At 52.9% G+C, this 19,768-nt stretch overlaps 1 long non-coding RNA gene across 1 annotated transcript; it reads left to right on the plus strand.

The window, feature by feature from the left end:
- Nucleotides 1–8,508: 8,508 nt before the first annotated feature.
- LOC133362392 (uncharacterized) lies at nt 8,509–11,267 on the plus strand. Its single transcript, XR_009757494.1, has 4 exons — nt 8,509–8,768; nt 8,911–8,971; nt 9,727–9,828; nt 10,827–11,267. It is a non-coding gene; the product is annotated as an uncharacterized LOC133362392 (long non-coding RNA).
- Nucleotides 11,268–19,768: the final 8,501 nt, after the last annotated feature.

Below are 19,768 nucleotides of genomic sequence, written 5' to 3' on the forward strand. Positions count from 1 at the left end.
GGGGAGATCATACAAACTCCACTCACTCACTCTGTAGGACAGGGGGAGATCACACAAACTCCACTCACTCACTCTGTAGGACAGGGGGAGATCATACAAACTCCACTCACTCACTTGCAGAACAGGGGGAGATCATACAAACTACACTCACTCACTCTGTAGGACAGGGGGAGATCATACAAACTCCACTCACTCACTCTGTAGGACAGGGGGAGATCATACAAACTCCACTCACTCACTCTGTAGGACAGGGGGAGATCATACAAACTCCACTCACTCACTCTGTAGACAGGGGGAGATCATACAAACTCCACTCACTCACTCTGTAGACAGGGGGAGATCATACAAACTCCACTCACTCTGTAGGACAGGGGGAGATCATACAAACTCCACTCACTCACTCTGCAGAACAGGGGGAGATCATACAAACTCCACTCACTCACTCTGCAGAACAGGGGGAGATCATACAAACTCCACTCACTCACTCTGTAGGACAGGGGGAGATCATACAAACCACTCACTCACTCTGTAGGACAGGGGGAGATCATACAAACTCCACTCACTCACTCTGCAGAACAGGGGGAGATCATACAAACTCCACTCACTCACTCTGTAGGACAGGGGGCGATCATACAAATCACCCTTCCCTCACTCACTCTTTGCATAACAGGGGGAGATCATACCAACTCCACTCACTCACTCTGCAGAACAGGGGAGATCATACAAACTCCACTTCACTCCTCTGCAGAACAGGGGAGATCATACAAACTCCCCACTCACTCACTCTGTTAGGACAGGGGGCGAGATCATACAAACTCCACTCACTCACTCTGCTAGAACAAGGGGGAGATCATACCAAACTCCACTCACTCCCTCTGCAGAACAGGCGGAGATCATTACAAACTCCACTCACTCACTCTGCTAGGACAGGGGGGAGATCATACAAACTCCACTCACTCACTCTGTTAGGACAGGGGGAGATCACACAAACTCCACTCCACTCACTCTGTAGGACAAGTGGGAGATCATACAAACTACACTCACTCACTTTGCAGAACAGGGGGAGATCATACAAACTACACTCACTCACTCTTTAGGACAGGAGGAGATCATACAAACTACACTCACTCACTCTGTAGGACAGGGGGAGATCATACAAACTACAACTCAACTCACTTTACTGTAGGACATGGGAGATCATACAAACTACACTCACTCACTCTGTAGGACAGGGGGAGATCATACAAATCCCACTCATTCTGTAGGACAGGGGGAGATCATACAAACTACACTCACTCACTCTGCAGAACAGGGGGAGATCATACAAACTCCACTCACTCACTCTGTAGGACAGGGGGAGATCACACAAACTCCACTCACCCTGTAGGACAGGGGGAGATCATACAAACTCCACTCACTCACTCTGCAGAACAGGGGGAGATCATACCAACTCCACTCACTCACTCTGCAGTACAGGGGGAGATCATACAAACTCCACTCACTCACTCTGTAGGACAGGGGGAGATCATACAAACTCCACTCACTCACTTTGTAGGACAGGGGGAGATCATACAAACTCAACTCACTCACTCTGCAGAACAGGGGGAGATCATACAAACTCCACTCACTCACTTTGTAGGACAGGGGGAGATCATACAAACTCCACTCACTCACTCACTCTGCAGAACAGGGGGAGATCATACCAACTCCACTCACTCACTCTGCAGAACAGGGGGAGATCATACAAACTCCACTCACTCTGCAGAACAAGGGGAGATCATACAAACTCCACTCACTCACTCTGTAGGACAGGGGGAGATCATACAAACTCCACTCACTCTGCAGAACAAGGGGAGATCATACAAACTCCACTCACTCACTCTGCAGAACAGGGGGAGATCATACAAACTCCACTCACTCACTCTGCAGAACAGGGGGAGATCATACAAACTACACTCACTCACTCTGCAGAACAGGGGGAGATCATACAAACTCCACTCACTCACTCTGTAGGACAGGGGGAGATCATACAAACTCCACTCACTCACTCTGTAGGACAGGGGGAGATCACACAAACTCCACTCACTCACTCTGTAGGACAGTGGGAGATCATACAAACTACACTCACTCACTTTGCAGAACAGGGGGAGATCATACAAACTACACTCACTCACTCTGTAGGACAGGGGGAGATCATACAAACTACACTCACTCACTCTGTAGGACAGGGGGAGATCATACAAATCCCACTCATTCTGTAGGACAGGGGGAGATCATACAAACTACACTCACTCACTCTGCGGAACAGGGGGAGATCACACAAACTCCACTCACTCACTCTGTAGGACAGGGGGAGATCACACAAACTCCACTCACTCACTCTGTAGGACAGGGGGAGATCATACAAACTACACTCACTCACTCACTCTGCAGAACAGGGGGAGATCATACAAACTCCACTCACTCACTCTGTAGGACAGGGGGAGATCATACAAATTCCACTCACTCTGTAGGACAGGGGGAGATCATACAAACTACACCCACTCACTCTGCAGAACAGGGGGAGATCATACAAACTACACTCACTCTGTAGAACAGGGGGAGATCATACAAACTCCACTCACTCACTCTGTAGGACAGGGGGAGATCACACAAACTCCACTCACTCACTCTGTAGGACAGGGGGAGATCATACAAACTCCACTCACTCACTCTGTAGGACAGGGGGAGATCATACAAACTCCACTCACTCACTCTGTAGGACAGGGGGAGATCACACAAACTCCACTCACTCACTCACTCTGTAGAACAGGGGGAGATTATACAAACTACACTCACTCACTCTGCGGAACAGGGGGAGATCATACAAACTCCACTCACTCACTCTGCAGAACAGGGGGAGATCATACAAACTACACTCACTCACTCTGTAGAACAGGGGGAGATCACACAAACTCCACTCACTCACTCTGTAGGACAGGGGGAGATCATACAAACTCCACTCACTCACTCTGTAGGACAGGGGGAGATCATACAAACTCCACTCACTCACTCTGTAGGACAGGGGGAGATCATACAAACTCCACTCACTCACTCTGTAGGACAGGGGGAGATCACACAAACTCCACTCACTCACTCACTCTGTAGAACAGGGGGAGATCATACAAACTACACTCACTCACTCTGCGGAACAGGGGGAGATCACACAAACTCCACTCACTCACTCTGTAGGACAGGGGGAGATCACACAAACTCCACTCACTCACTCTGTAGGACAGGGGGAGATCACACAAACTCCACTCACTCACTCTGTAGAACAGGGGGAGATCACACAAACTCCACTCTCTCACTCTGTAGGACAGGGGGAGATCACACAAACTTCACTCACTCACTCTGTAGGACAGGGGGAGATCATACAAACTCCACTCACTCACTCTGTAGGACAGGGGGAGATCACACAAACTCCACTCACTCACTCTGTAGGACAGGGGGAGATCATACAAACTCCACTCACTCACTCTGTAGGACAGGGGGAGATCACACAAACTCCACTCACTCACTCACTCTGTAGAACAGGGGGAGATTATACAAACTACACTCACTCACTCTGCGGAACAGGGGGAGATCATACAAACTCCACTCACTCACTCTGCAGAACAGGGGGAGATCATACAAACTACACTCACTCACTCTGTAGAACAGGGGGAGATCACACAAACTCCACTCACTCACTCTGTAGGACAGGGGGAGATCACACAAACTCCACTCACTCACTCTGTAGGACAGTGGGAGATCACATAAACGTCTCCTCACCCCCCACCCATGACCCCCCCCCCACCCTGCCGTGTCTCAGCTGTGCTCAGCGCTCCGTCGTTCATTCTGAGGCTCGACAAAGTGACGATGGAGGAGGGTGAGGAGGGTGAGGAGGAGGAGGATGAGGAGTGCGGTGTTGAGGTTGACGTTCAAGACGACGACGATGACGGCGACGACGACGACGATGATGATGGCGGTGAAGATGGCGGTGAAGATGGCGGTGAAGATGGCGGTGAAGATGGCGGTGATGATGGCGGTGAAGATGGCGGTGAAGATGGCGGTGAGGATGGCGGTGAGGACGATGATGATGGCGGTGAGGATGGCGGTGAGGACGACAACTCCGACGACGATGACCTTGACCTTGACGGCGACGATGACGACGGCGGTGAAGATGGCGGTGAGGACGTCTACAACATCTCCAACTTCAGCGACGATGACGACGGCGGTGGTGGCGGTGGTGGTGGCGGTGGTGGCGGTGGTGGTGGCGGTGGTGGTGGCGGCGGCGGTGGCGGTGGTGGCGGCGGTGGTGGCGGTGGTGGCGGTGGTGGTGGTGGGGAGGCTGGGGAGTTGCAGGCGGCAGTTGACGGGGTGGAGGTGGTGGAGGTGTGGAGGCTGTCCGTGTCTGTCTCCGTGGGGCGAGCGTTGAAGACGCTGGTGTCACACCACGTGGAGTTCCACCACCAGGTTGAGATCTCAACAAGAGACGGCGCTCTACGCACGGTGAGAGGCTGCGGGAGTTGTGACGGGGGTCGGGAGGTCGTGGCGGGAGATGTGTGTGTGGTCGAGTGGGTGGGTGGTGATGCTGCTACTGATGATGATGCTACTGATGATGCTGATACTGATGATGCTACTGCCGATGATGATGTTGATGATGATGCCACTGCTACTGATGATGCTACTGCCGATGATGATGTTGCTGCTACTGATGATGCCACTGCTACTGACGATACTGCTGCTGCTACTACTACTGCTACTAATGATGATGATGATGCTACTACTGCTGCTACTACTACTGATGATTATGATGATGCTACTACTGCTGCTACTACTGCTGTTATTAATGATGATGATGGTACTACTGCTGCTACTACTGCTGTTACTAATGATGATGATGCTACTACTGCTGCTACTACTGCTGTTACTAATGATGATGATGATGCTACTACTGCTGCTACTACTACTGTTACTAATGATGATGATGCCACTACTGCTGCTACTACTACTGATGATGCTGCTGCTATTGATGATGATGATGTTGCTGCTGATGATGATGCTGCTACTGATGATGCTGCTGCTACTACTGATGATGATGATACTACTGCTGCTGCAACTGATGATGCTACTACTACTACTGATGATGCTACTCCCAGGGGCGCTTCATCGGATGCCGCTACCAACGTGCGGTGCCTCCGCCTCGGGGCGACGAGGAGGAGGAGTTCTGCGTCCGCGTGAGAATCGTAGCTGACTTCCCGCGGTGGAAGGCCGGGGAGTGGTCTCCCCTGTCGTGTGTCTCCGTCCCTCCACCACACAGCGCCGTGGGTGAGTGGGTGGCTGGGTGAATGAGTGGATGGGTGGGTGAATGAGTGAGTGGGTGGGTGAGTGGGTGGGTGGGTGAGTGAGTGAGTGAGTGGGTGGGTGGGTGGGTGGGTGGGTGAGTGAGTGAATGAGTGAGTGGGTGAGTGGGTGGGTGGGTGAGTGAGTGAGTGAGTGGGTGAGTGAGTGGGTGGGTGGGTGGGTGAGTGGGTGGTTGGGTGGGTGAGTAAGTGGGTGGGAGAGTGGGTGGGTGGGTGGGTGAGTGAGTGGGTGGGTGGGTGAGTGGGTGGGTGGGTGAGTGGGTGGGTGAGTGGGTGGGTGGGTGAATGGGTGGGTGGGTGAGTGAGTGGGTGGGTGGGTGGGTGAGTGGGTGGCTGGGTGAATGAGTGAGTGAGTGAGTGGGTGAGTGGGTGGGTGATTGAGTGAGTGGGTGGGTGAGTGGGTGGGTGAGTGGGTGGGTGAGTGGGTGGGTGAGTGGGTGGGTGAATGAGTGAGTGGGTGGGTGAGTGGGTGGGTGAGTGGGTGGTTGAGTGGGTGGTTGGGTGAATGAGTGAGAGAGATCTTTGTGTGTGTGTGAAGTGGGTCTCTGTGTGAGTAGTCTATGGGTCTCTGTGAGTAGTCTATGGGTTTCTGTGAGTAGTCTATGGGTCTCTGTGAGTAGTCTATGGGTCTTTGTGTGGTGAGTGTATGGGTCTCTATGAGTAGTCTATGGGTCTCTGTGGGGTCTCTGCGTGAGTAGTCTGTGGGTCTCTATGAGTAGTCTATGGGTCTCTGTGAGTAGTCTATGGGTCTTTGTGTGGTGAGTCTATGGGTCTCTGCGTGAGTGTTCTATGGGTCTCTATGAGTAGTCTATGGGTCTGCGTGAGTAGTCTATGGGTCTCTTAATCTAAGTTGTCTTGTGGTTGGTGTTGTTTGACTTGCATCCCACTGGGATATTTGCACAGCGTTGGTGTACGGTGATTTTTCTGCAATATTTTGCTGTCTTTTCTCGGATTTTCTGTTTGCACTCAGTCACTTTAAGATGTTTTCGTGTTCATGTTTTTTGTTTGTTGCAGTTGCACCCGATTCAAGAGCTACACCTAATAAATGAACCTTGAACTTTGAACTCTGAACTCTGCGCGCTCTCCCCACCCAGCCCCTCGTGTGGCCGTCAACACGGACGGCCAGCTCACCGCGCTGGTCGGCCAGAAGGTTGCGCTGCTCCGCTGCCTCCTGCGTGGCGGCGCCACCGCCGCGGTGGCGCAGGTCAACTGGCTAAAGGCGTCCGCTGGCGACGACGACGAGGACGACGAGGTCGGGGCGAGGACCAGTCTGGCCGTGCTCAGCCCGCGGCACGGCACGGCCTACGCCAACTCGCCCCTCGTGGGCCGCCTGCGGTTCCGTGTCGGGGCGCCGCCGGGCGACGGCTCGCTGGAGCTGCTGGACGTGCGGCCTAGCGACGGGGGCCGCTTCGTGTGCCGCGTCGACACCTTCCCGGACGGGAGCTTCGAGGGGAGCGTCAAGCTCTCAGTCGTCGGTGAGGATTAGCGCTGCCACACGCAGAGACCCATAGACTCGCGCAGAGACACGTAGACTACTCACACAGAGACCCATAGACCACTCACACAGAGACCCATAGACTCATCACACAGTGACACGTAGACTCACACAGAGACACGTAGACTCACACAGAGACACGTAGACTACTCACACAGAGACCCATAGACTCGCATAGAGACCCATAGACTCATCACACAGAGACCCATAGACTCACTCACACAGAGACACATAGACTCACTCATACAGAGACCCATAGACTCACTCACACAGAGACCCGTAGACTCATCACACAGAGACCCATAGACTCACTCACACAGACACCCATAGACTCAGCGCACAGACACCCATAGACTACTCGCACAGAGACCCATAGACTCACACAGAGACCCATAGACTCATTATCTTCTGCAGATGTAGATGCCACTGGTTCTTCACATTCTGCAGATGTAGATGCCACAGGTTCTTCACGTTCTGTAGATGTAGATGTCACTGGTTCTTCACATTCTGCAGATGTAAACGCCACTGATTCTTCACGTTCTGTAGATGCCACTGGTTCTTCACGTTCTGGAGATGTAAACGCCACCACCGCCATCTGTTGCACGCCGGTTGAGCTCACGACTTTCAGTCCGAACAGGCAACTGGACACACAAACAGGTTTGTTCGTATCTCTGAATGTTGGTGCGTGTGTGTGTGTGCGTGTGTGTGTGCGTGTGTGTGGGTGTGTGTGCGTGTGTGTGCGTGTGTGTGCGTGTGTGTGCCTGTGTGTGCGTGTGTGCCTGTGTGTGTGTGCCTGTGTGTGCGTGTGTGTGTGTGCCTGTGTGTGTGCGTGTGTGTGTCCGTGTGCGTGTGTGTGCGTGTGTGTGTGCCTGTGTGTGCGTGTGTGTGCGTGTGTGTGTCTGTGTGCGTGTGTGTGTCTGTGTGCGTGTGTGTGCCTGTGTGTGCGTGTGTGTGTGTGCCTGTGTGTGCGTGTGTGTGTCCGTGTGCGTGTGTGTATCCATGTAAAAGTGTGTGTGCCTGTGTGTGCGTGTGTGTCTGTGTGTGTGTCCGTGTGCGTGTGTGTGCCTGTGTGTGCATGTGTGTGTCCATGTGCCAGTGTGTGTGTGTGTGTCCGTGTGCCTGTGTGTGCGTGTGTGTGTGCGTGCCTGTGTGTGTGCGTGTGTGTCCGTGTGTGTGCCCATGTGTGTGTGTGCGTGTGTGCGTGTGTGTGTGTGCCTGTGTGTGTGTGTGCCCGTGTGTGTGCCCGTGTGTGTGTGTGCGTGTGTGCGTGTGTGTGTGTCCGTGTGTACGTGTGTGTGCCCGTGTGTGTGTGTGCGTGCGTGTGCGTGTGTGTGTGTGCCTGTGTGTGTGTGTGTGCGTGTGTGTGCCCGTGTGTGTGTGTGCGTGTGTGTGTGTCCGTATGTACGTGTGTGTGCCCGTGTGTGCCCGTGTGTGTATGTGCGTGTGTGTGTGTGTGCGTGCGTGTGTCCCTGTTCTGGCCACCCATCACCTCGTTCGTCACAATCCCCCCGGCCTTCGTAGTTGCTAACACTCGCTAACGGCCCCCGCCCCCACAGTCTGCTGGGGCCTTCACGGGGGAACTTTGCCTCCGTCCGACGTTCGCTTCACTCCCTCGACCCGCGACGCCCGGGTGCGAGCGGCCGCGAGCCTCGACGTGCACCTAGCCTGGCGCCTGTTGTTGTTGCCGCCGCGGCGGTTGTTGTCGTCGTCGTGCTAACGCCACGCGGGGGATCGTTGTGCCACGCAGAGACAGCGGCGGCGGCGGGCTGGACCAGCCGGGCCGCAGTCCTCGCCGCGTCCCTCGCCCTGGCGGCCACGCTGCTGCTGCTGCTGCTGCCGCTCTACCGCCGCCGGCGCCGGCGCCGGCTTGCGCCCCGGGGAGCCACGTGAGTCGCTCGCCTCGCTCGGACGTGCGCCGGACGTCATCGGCGGCGTTGCCCGCGGGGTTATTTGTGTGACGAGCCGCCGCTGTGCCCCCCCCCACCACCCCCCCCACCACTACCTCCCCCCACCCCCACACGCGCGCAGGGAGGAGACCCCCACCCTCCCCAAGCCACCGCGGAGAAGCACGGAGTGCGACCTTGGCCAGGTGAGAGGCACACCGCTGCCCGACACGGAGGCCCAGTCCGTCCGTGTCTCTCTGCGTCTTCTGTGGAGTGTTTGGTGTCGTGTGTGGCGGTGTGGAGAATGCTGCTACACCGTGTGAGACACAGAGACCCACAGACTCACCACACAGACACCAACAGACTCACCACACAGACACCCACAGACTCACCACACAGAGACCCACAGACTCACCACACAGAGACCCACAGACTCACCACACAGAGACCCACAGATTCACCACACAGAGACCCATAGACTCATCACACAGAGACCCACAGACTCACCACACAGAGACCCACAGACTCACCACACAGAGACCCACAGACTCACCACACAGAGACCCACAGACTCACCACACAGAGACCCACAGATTCACCACACAGAGACCCATAGACTCATCACACAGAGACCCACAGACTCACCACACAGAGACCCACAGACTCACCACACAGAGACCCACAGACTCACCACACAGAGACCCATAGACTCACCACACAGAGACCCACAGACTCACCACACAGAGACCCACAGATTCACCACACAGAGACCCATAGACTCATCACACAGAGACCCACAGACTCACCACACAGAGACCCACAGACTCACCACACAGAGACCCACAGACTCACCACACAGAGACCCACAGACTCACCACACAGAGACCCACAGACTCACCACACAGAGACCCACAGACTCACCACACAGACTGTGCGTGTTGTGGTAATGCTCCGTGTGTAGTGGCTACCGCTAGGGAGTGACATCGAGAAGGATGAGGAGCTACACGAGTTGCAACCGCAGACTCAGCACCAAGACAGCGGAGAGGGCAACTACAACTACAGGGTGAGGGGAGGGGTGGGGTGGGGTGGGGAGGGGTGGGGTGAGGAGGGGAGGGGTGGGGTGGGGTGGGGAGGGGTGGGGTGAGGAGGGGAGGGGTGGGGAGGGGTGAGGAGGGGTGGGGTGGGGTGAAGAGGGGAGGGGTGGGGAGGGGTGAGGAGGGGTGGGGTGGGGTGAAGAGGGGAGGGGTGGGGTGGGCTGGGGTGGGGAGGGGTGGGGTGGGGAGGGGTGGGGTGGGGAGGGGTGGGGTGGGGTGGGGAGGGGAGGGGTGGGGTGAGGAGGGGTGGGCTGGGGTGGGGAGGGGTGGGGTGGGGAGGGGTGGGGTGAGGAGGGGAGGGGTGGGGTGGGGCGGGGTGGGGTGAGGAGGGGAGGGGTGGGGAGGGGTGAGGAGGGGTGGGGTGGGGTGAAGAGGGGAGGGGTGGGGAGGGGTGAGGAGGGGTGGGGTGGGGTGAAGAGGGGAGGGGTGGGGTGGGGTGAGGAGGGGTGGGGTGGGGTGAAGAGGGGAGGGGTGGGGAGGGGTGAGGAGGGGTGGGGTGGGGTGGGGAGGGGAGGGGTGGGGTGGGGGTGAGGAGGGGTGGGCTGGGGTGGGGAGGGGTGGGGTGGGGAGGGGTGGGGTGGGGAGGGGTGGGGTGGGGTGGGGAGGGGAGGGGTGGGGTGAGGAGGGGTGGGCTGGGGTGGGGAGGGGTGGGGTGGGGAGGGGTGGGGTGGGGTGGGGAGGGGAGGGGTGGGGTGGGGTGAGGAGGGGTGGGCTGGGGTGGGGAGGGGTGGGGTGAGGAGGGGAGGGGTGGGGAGGGGTGAGGAGGGGTGGGGTGGGGTGGGGTGGGGAGGGGAGGGGTGGGGTGGGGTGAGGAGGGGTGGGCTGGGGTGGGGAGGGGTGGGGTGAGGAGGGGAGGGGTGGGGAGGGGTGGTGTGTGGAGTGAGTGGTGAGTGAGTGTCCGCCCACATCACGATGCTGCTGCTGAGGCTGAGTGAGCGATCCGCTGTTTTCTTTCCGACCCACGCAGCGTTTCAAGAACGAAGATGACGACGAGGTGTGGGATGAGAAGGTTTGAGAAGCGGGGGGGGGGGGGGGGGGTGGGAGGAGCCACGTGGGTGGGAGGAGCCACGTGGGGTGGCTCTGGGTGTGTGTGGGGCGCCGTGTTTTGGTTCTGAATCTGAATCTGCTCGCCTCAGCCACGTGCCCCGGGATGTTTTGGCTGCAAGCGCTTCTCACTTTGGCGACGATCGTGGTCGTGGTTGTTGTTGTTGTCTGACGCTCGCGTCCCCTCCACCGCCACAACAACAACAACCGCTCCACGTGTACGCGTTGTTGCTGCTTCTGTCGTTGTTGTTGTTATTGTTGTTGTTATTGTTGTTGTTGCGTGATCACAACCGAGTGATGTTCTTCAGCACCACCGGGGGGATGTTTGGCTAATGCCGGTTACAATCGGTGCCCTGGGTTTGGCTTTTCACTTTTTTGGGGGGGGATTTTTTTTTTTAAACTGACGTGTGCCGCTGGACGGGAGGTGCCTGGGCCTCACGTGCCTGGGGGGGGTCAAGGGGCACCGGCGGTCCCGACGTGCCGGCCGGCGGTTTCTACTAGCCGGCTGGTTTTATCAGCCCGACCCGCGCTGTGTGTGTGTGTGTGTTACTTGAATAGTTTGACGCTAAAGTCACGTAGAATGGAAATACTAAAATAATAAAAATAATACAAATAAAACAAAATAAAATACAATTCTCACGACGTTTCGGCCACAACGCAAGCAGCCGTCCTCAGGTGAAGAACAGGTCTGTCAAGAAGACAGCACACACACACAGCACACAGTTTCACACAGCACACACACACAGCACACACAGTTTCACACAGCACACACACACAGCACACACAGTTTCACACAGTTTCACACAGCACACACAGTTTCACACAGTTTCACACAGCTCACACAGCACACACACAGTTTAACACAGCACACACACAGTTTCACACAGTTTCACACAGCTCACACAGCACACACACAGTTTCACACAGCACACACAGTTTCACACAGTTTCACACAGCACACACACAGTTTCACACAGCACACACACAGTTTCACACAGCACACACACAGTTTAACACAGCATACACACACAGCACACACACAGTTTCACACAGCACACACAGTTTCACACAGCACACACAGTTTCACACAGCACACAGCACACACAGTTTCACACAGCATACACACACAGCACACACACAGTTTCACACAGCACACACACAGTTTCACACAGCACTCACACAGTTTCACACAGCACACACACAGTTTCACACAGCACACACACACAGCACACAGCACACACAGTTTCACACAGCACACACACAGTTTCACACAGCACACACAGTTTCACACAGCACACACACAGCACACACACAGTTTCACACAGCACACAGTTTCACACAGTTTCACACAGCACACACAGTTTCACACAGCACACACACAGTTTCACACAGCACACACAGTTTCACACAGCACACAGTTTCACACAGCACACATACACAGCACACACAGTTTCACACAGCACAGACACAGTTTCACACAGCACACACAGTTTCACACAGCACACACAGTTTCACACAGCACACACACAGTTTCACACAGCACACACACACACAGTTTCACACAGCACACACACACAGTTTCACACAGCCACACACAGTTTCACACAGCACACACACAGTTTCACACAGCACACACAGTTTCAAACTCTGTCTTCTCGACAGACCTGTTCTTCACCTGAGGACGGCTGCTTGCGTTGTGGCCGAAACGTCGTGAGAATTATTTAATGTTTTATTTTTATTATTTTATTGTTTCCATTTTATGTTACTTTACCGAAAGAACCAAGAAGATGAATCCCTGCAGTCACGAAAGCTTTAAATCGAAACTTAATCTTAGTAAGCAAATCTGAAAATGTTACAGCAGGAAAGATTGTCACTGTAGTTCAGCTTCACGACTGAGATGAAACAGGAAATATCTCAAATAGCAATGTCCTATCACCCACATAACTGAAAAGATATTGGACATGAAATGTAGCTAAATAAAATGATTATATTTTGATTTAAAACTTTCGTGACTGTGTGATGCCGCCGCCACGAAGCCGTTCGGCAGGCACCAAATCCCCGACCTCGCCACCACCAAGCAACGGAGCCGACCCCGCGTCCCCCTCACCTCACCTCACATGAACACACCCGCACTCATTTCCCCCCCCCCATAGAGCTCCGAGGGGAGGTCGCCTGGCCGACCGGTTTTTATCCGAGAGACCCTTATCGGGATTAATTCTCACGGTTTCCGGCGATCAGGGAATTGGATGACCTCCCCCGTGCTACGTGGCACCGCGGCGCTGCGGCCGGCCTTAATATGGTGTGGTCGCGGCGTGGGGCATTCGGCCACCGCGGTTGAGGCGCATTTCCCCCCACACACACTCCCACGGGTCGACGGGGCGAGCAGGGGAGGCACGGGACAGCATGAATAGCGGGGTCACAGGGGCTGTTGCGCATAGTCATGGAGGGTTGGGATAATTGCGCTTGAGCGCGCAGGCCCCATTGTAAGGGAGGGTAAGGGATTAAGTAGGATTTACGCCTTGCACGCAGCACACTGATTAGCATATCAACAGCGCCCAGAACCGCCGTGCGCGTGCCAGAGGATCGCGAGCCCATTGTTTAGCGCAGCATCCCCTTTGAGGTAGGGAGGATAAATAGAGGGGCGCAGAGGGAAAATAGCGGTTCTCTCCAGCGCCAGGCGACAGGACGCTCTCCAGTCCAGCGACCCGATCGTCCGTGAGACGCATCGAGGTGCGCTGCGAGCACGGGATCAACGAACCGCCGTGGGCATCCAGCAGGAAGTAAGTAGGTGAATTAGAATCATAGCAGATAAATCGGGAATAGGTATAAAGGTATCAGCGTAGGCCAGCCTCGTCGACTCACTGATTTAACATTAAATTACCAGGTATCAGATAATAAATCATTAATAGCGAAGCGTGGTCTCGCGTGATATTGTCGTGCAGTGTGAGCGTGTGGGTGCGCGTGTGTACACTGTGGTTCACCACGTGAGTGAGCGCTGCGTGGAGCGGCGCACGAGTGGGTGTCGCGTGTGTGCAGTGTGTGCGCTCGTAGTGTGGGGGAAGGGGTCGGTGCGTCCGCAGGTACCCGCTCCGTCTATCGCCGCAGGGACTCGCGCGGTGTGAGGGCAGCGTCATTCGCCCTCCGACCCCTGACCCCCGTTTAGAGCGCGTGATCCGTGGAGAGACAACGCAGCATGTACAGGTGAACGAGAGCGTGCGGCGAGCTATGCCTCTCACACGAGCTCGCGGAGGGACGGACCAGGGAGGGGAGCCGTCGGGCAATGAGCCCAGCGACGGCAGCAGCTGCTCGCAGAGCAGCGAGGGGTCGACGAACGGCAGAGCCCCTGCCATAGGTACGGAGCAGGGAGGGACTTCGGGGACCAGCGGCCCCAACAACTGTATAGTATAGTGTATAGTAGTGTAGTAAATATAAGTGTTTAGAGTAGTGTATAGTAGTGTAAAGTGTATATTACTATAGTGTAGTATATAGTAGTGTAGTGGATACCAGTGTAGTGTATAGTAGCGTACTGTATAGTACAGTGTAGTATATATGTGTATAGTGTAGTATATTGAAGTGTATAGTGTATTGTATAGTGGAGTGTATAGTAGTGTAGTGTAGTATATATAAGTGTATAGTAGTGTATTGTATAGCTTTGTAGTGTATAGTATAGTGTATTGTATAGTAGTGTACTGTATAGTATAGAGATATAAGTGTTTAGTGTAGTATACAGTAGTGGAGTGTATAGTAGTGTAGTGTACATTACTATAGTGTATAGCAGTGTATAGTAGTGTATGCCAGTGTAGTGTATTGTATCGTGCAGTGTATAGTAGCGAGGTAGTTAACATTTCCCAGCCACCGTGATGATTATGGTGTAACCCACGACCTCCTGTACACCAGGCGAGGTAGTTAACATCTCAATTACCAAGGCGTCAACACCAACGAAGGCCCAGACGACCACCAAACCTCAGGGTCGTTGAAATGGCAGCAGCAGAACTCATCCGCAAGTTGTGGAGACCTGCAGAGACCCACACAGCGAGTTGGCACAGCAGGGGCCCACAATGTGGTGGTAGCATCAGCCACTCGTCTCAGTCAGTTGACACGTGACACCTGCTGGGTCTGCCCCATCACCTCCTCCTGCCACGTGGTAGCCTCAAATTGCACGTGGCCTGGCAAAAGCGATGTGGTAACGTCACCGCCACTTAGTGGCGAATGGCCGTTGTTGTTGTTGTTGTGTGTGTGAGTGTTAAACTGCGTGAGTGTGTGTATACGTGTTGCGCCATAGCAAGGCTCTGCAGGTCACCTTAGATGCCCCCAAGCTCACGGGCCCACAGGGGGCAGCAGAGTTCCTATGATCACTGTTTCATTGCTTTAATGGCTTTATTTTGGTGATTTTTGAAAAGTTTTTCGGTTTGGCCATGTTTGTTTGTTGTAGTACAGAGTTAGACTGATGGCCTTAATCTAAGTTGTCTTGTGGTTGTTGTTGTTGTTTGACTTGCATCCCACTGGGATTTTTGCACACAGCGTTGGTGTATGGTGCTTTTTCTGCAATATTTTGCTGTCTTTTCTTGGATTTTCTGTTTGCACTTAGTCACATATTCACTTTAAGATGTTTTCTTGTTCATGTTTTTGTTTTTTTGTTTGTTGCGGTTGCACCCGATTCAAGAGCCAAATGGCTCACAGGGCTATACCTAATACATGAAAACTTGAAACTTGAGGCGTGTGGGGGTTGACCGAAGGTGACCCCCCCCCCCACCTCTTACACTGGTCAACGTGTGTCCACACTAGGACCTTCAAGTTCAAGTTCATGTATTAGGTGTGGCCCTGTGAGCCATTTGGCTCTTGAATCGGGTGCAACCTCAACAAACAAAAACAAAAACATGAACAAAAACATCTTAAAGTGAATATGTGACTGAGTGCAAACAGAAAATCCATGAAAAGACAGCAAAATATTGCAGAAAAAGCACCGTTACACCAACGCTGTGTGCAAAAATCCCAGTGGGATGCAATTCAAACAACAACAACAACAACCACAAGACAACTTAGATTAAGGCCATCAGTCTAACTCTGTACTACAACAAACAAACATGGCCAAACCAAAAAACTTTTCGAAAATCACCAAAATTAAGCCATAAAAGCAATGAAACAGTGATCATAGGAACTGTGACCGAATTTTCACAATAAACGACATAAACAACATGTACTACCAAACCCTGCAGCCATAGCTGGCTGCATGAGTCACTCCACAACAGTAGGAGCATCAACATTTTTCAATGCACCTTTAAGATCAGCACACTAAATCAAAACACAGATCATACTTCATGTAAGCTGACGTGCGTAGCGATCGCTGTCGTGGTGGAGTTGACCATATTTTTCTGGGATAATCCCTTTTGACTCCACACCAAGCTGTCTTTTTGTGCCATGTATAAGGTGCTACATTCGTGAACGAATGCAATGAAAATCAGGTTGATTCACGAGAACAGCGTGTTCTTTTTCTGCCATAACAGAGAAAGAATATATATATAACGTGACACTTTGGCAGACTGGCCCAACTTTATTTATGCCCATAGGATAATGAAAGATAATAGGGTAAAACCTATTCTTATATTTTCACACACACTCACACACAGACCCATAGACTCACAGAGACCCACAGACTCACACAGAGACCCACAGACTCACACAGAGACCCACACTCCCACAGAGACCCACACTCACAGAGACCTACAGACTCACAGAGACCCACAGACTCACACACATACCCACAGACTCACAGAGACCCACAGACTCACACAGAGACCCACACTCACACAGAGACCCACAGACTCACAGAGACCCACAGACTCACACACAGACCCACAGAGACCCACAGACTCACACAGAGACCCATAGACTCACACAGAGACCCACACACTCACACACAGACCCACACACTCACACAGAGACCCACAGACTCACAGAGACCCACAGACTCACACGCAGACCCACAGAGACCCACAGACTCACACAGAGACCCATAGACTCACACAGAGACCCACAAACTCACACACAGACCACACACTCACACAGAGACCCACAGACTCACAGAGACCCACAGACTCACACACAGACCCACAGAGACCCACAGACTCACACAGAGACCCATAGACTCACACAGAGACCCACACACTCACACACAGACCCACACACTCACACAGAGACCCACAGACTCACAGAGACCCACAGACTCACACAGAGACCCACACACTCACACACAGACCCACACACTCACACAGAGACCCACAGACTCACAGAGACCCAGGTCACGTGACTGACCCCTTCGCTCCGCCCACTTTCATCTTCCCTCCCCCGAGCCCCGCCCTCTGGCCACGCCTCCTGCGTCACGTGTCCACGGGCCCTGACATCCGGGCCTCCTCCTGAACTCGCCTGAGCCGACACGTGCAGCCTGGGCCCCTCTTCCCGCCACTTCTCCGTCGACTGCCTACAGAGGAGACCTCGGCAAGAGAAGGCAATTGACCCCCTTTTATTAGCCGGGGTAAAGGGTAAAGGTGTCCATGTGCCGAGGGGGTGAAGTCAAAGGTCAGCTCGTTGTTTTGACCTTGCCTTGCCGAGGCCTACTGGCCATGTGCTTCTCCTAAGGGACGCTGCTCAACAATGACAGGATTCTGTGAGGTTTGCGTTGCGTTTGTTATCGTGTAGAGGGTGAACGCCACAAGTAACCAGGGCTCACCTTGTTCAAACCCCTTTTAGTCTTTCCCCAACTCTAACGTGAAGAGAATATGTATTAGAAACCATGACATTGTAACGTGTAATGCGGCATTTCCTCCTAAATTGCAAGCCGCATTAATTACACTTGTCAACAACATTTTTTTTTTCTGGCCTGGACTTTTGCAGCTGTTCTAGACTAATTTCAGGGTGCTGATTCCAAATCTGATCTCAGATTTGCTCTATCACATCTCATTGGTATGCTATCGGCATACCCCATTTTAATTGATTTTACCCAAAATTAACTGTCACTTATGATTGCAAGTTGTTGCGAGTCAGTGATTGCTTTAGTGTTAAAATATGGTGCTGTATTTTTAGGATAGTGTGTTTATAATATCATTTTATGTAGATATCCACATTTATTTAATATTTTTCTTCTGCAGTTTTTATTGAAAATGCAATATTTGATATGTCAAAAACCTGATGTGATGGACAAAAACTGATGCCAGATTTGGAATCAGCACCCCAAAATGACCTTAACACCGTTGGAATACCTTATGTCACAAAAAGTGTGTTGACCAGTGTTATGTATGCAATGTCAGCGTGCTGATGTCAACGTAGCCTTTGACCAGATCACTCATAAAGCACGCAGCCTTTTCCGATTTTGTAAGCTAAGCAGGATTTGTGTCAGAAGTGCTTTGGATGGGTTGACCACCACCACCACGTGCAGTAGAAAGGTGCTGTGGGTGTTGTAGACAGCAGTTGGCAGTGCAGAAACCCCCATTGGTGTACTGCACTCCCCACCACCACCTCCACCACAACCCCCACTGACCAGTGTGGTGAAGTATGGTCAAATATCGCTCTCGACCCGACCCACAAGACATGTGCGGAGGTCATCATCCAGCAGTGGAATTATTAAAGCGGACTGTACATGTATGATGCGAGAGTGCCTATACATGTACACGCGTGTGCGTACACATGTATCGGCAGTGTGACAATATGCGATCACCTCTATTCGCGACCCTGAGTTTGGTGGAAATTCCACATTGGGGGTCATTAAATAGCGCAATCAGTCACGGACGCCAGTGCAGATAATAAGATGGTGCCATTGTCTATGATCATGACTCTCAGAGGAGGAATGCTATCGAGATGTAATTGTATAACAACAGCTCTTTAGTATTCATAATCAACGTTTTTGGGTTTTGATCGCGTTATTTATAAATGTGTCGTAACCCTCCACCACCCGACACGGCCATTTGCAGGTATTGTGGTCTATGCAAACATGACTCCTCGTAAAAAAAGGTGTCAGTTTTGTTGCCAGATAGAAGGGTAAAAAACCAATTATATTTTTTACTAGCAAATGAGGTTCCAATGGTGTAAATGCTTACCCCGAGCTCTCATACTCTAATGGTGCGTTATCTTTGAGTTGTGCGCCTTTTGGCGTCATCTGGTCCAACCCATGTGAGACTAGGCTCTAAGGAAAGCTGTCTCGGGTGTGGACCAATCAACTTAAAGGACAGTGCATACATTATCAGAGTTGTGTTTTTTGTTTGCATTATGACTGCAGGTATTGTGGTCTATGCAAACATGACTCTTCGTAAAAAAAGGTGTCAGTTTTGTTGCCAGATAGAAGGGTAAAAAAAAACAATGATCAAGGCTGGTCTTGTTCCACGCGTCGCTGCCAAAATGCCTCGTGCCGTCTCCCAGGAGCCTTTATCGTGTGCTGGACGCCGGGCCTGGTGATTCTGCTGTTGGATTCTTTCTGCTCGGACTGCAACGTCCTGGCCTTCGAGAAGTACTTCTTGCTCATAGCGGAGCTCAACTCCGCCATGAACCCCATCATCTACTCGTTTCAGGGACACGGAGATGATCGCCACTTTCAAGCGCATCCTGAGCTGCCGAAAGGCGGGAGGCGTCGCAGCGAGTTGCTCCGAAAAATCAATTTCCACGTCGAATCCCAACCTGGTCACGGAGATCGGTCACGTGACCACCACGAGTGCGATGAAGATGAATCAGATTGTCGTCTAATATCTAATTGGGCTAACGATGCATGTTTTGATAATTGTTTTTTTACACTTCTATCTGGCCACAAAACTGACACCTTTGTACAAGGAGTCATGTTTGCATAGACCACAATACCTGCAGTCGTAATGCAAACAAAAA

Source organism: Lethenteron reissneri, unplaced genomic scaffold, assembly GCF_015708825.2.
Source record: "Lethenteron reissneri isolate LAM-NWPU_2019-01 unplaced genomic scaffold, ASM1570882v1 scaffold_1461, whole genome shotgun sequence".
Taxonomy (NCBI): Eukaryota; Metazoa; Chordata; class Hyperoartia; order Petromyzontiformes; family Petromyzontidae; genus Lethenteron; species Lethenteron reissneri.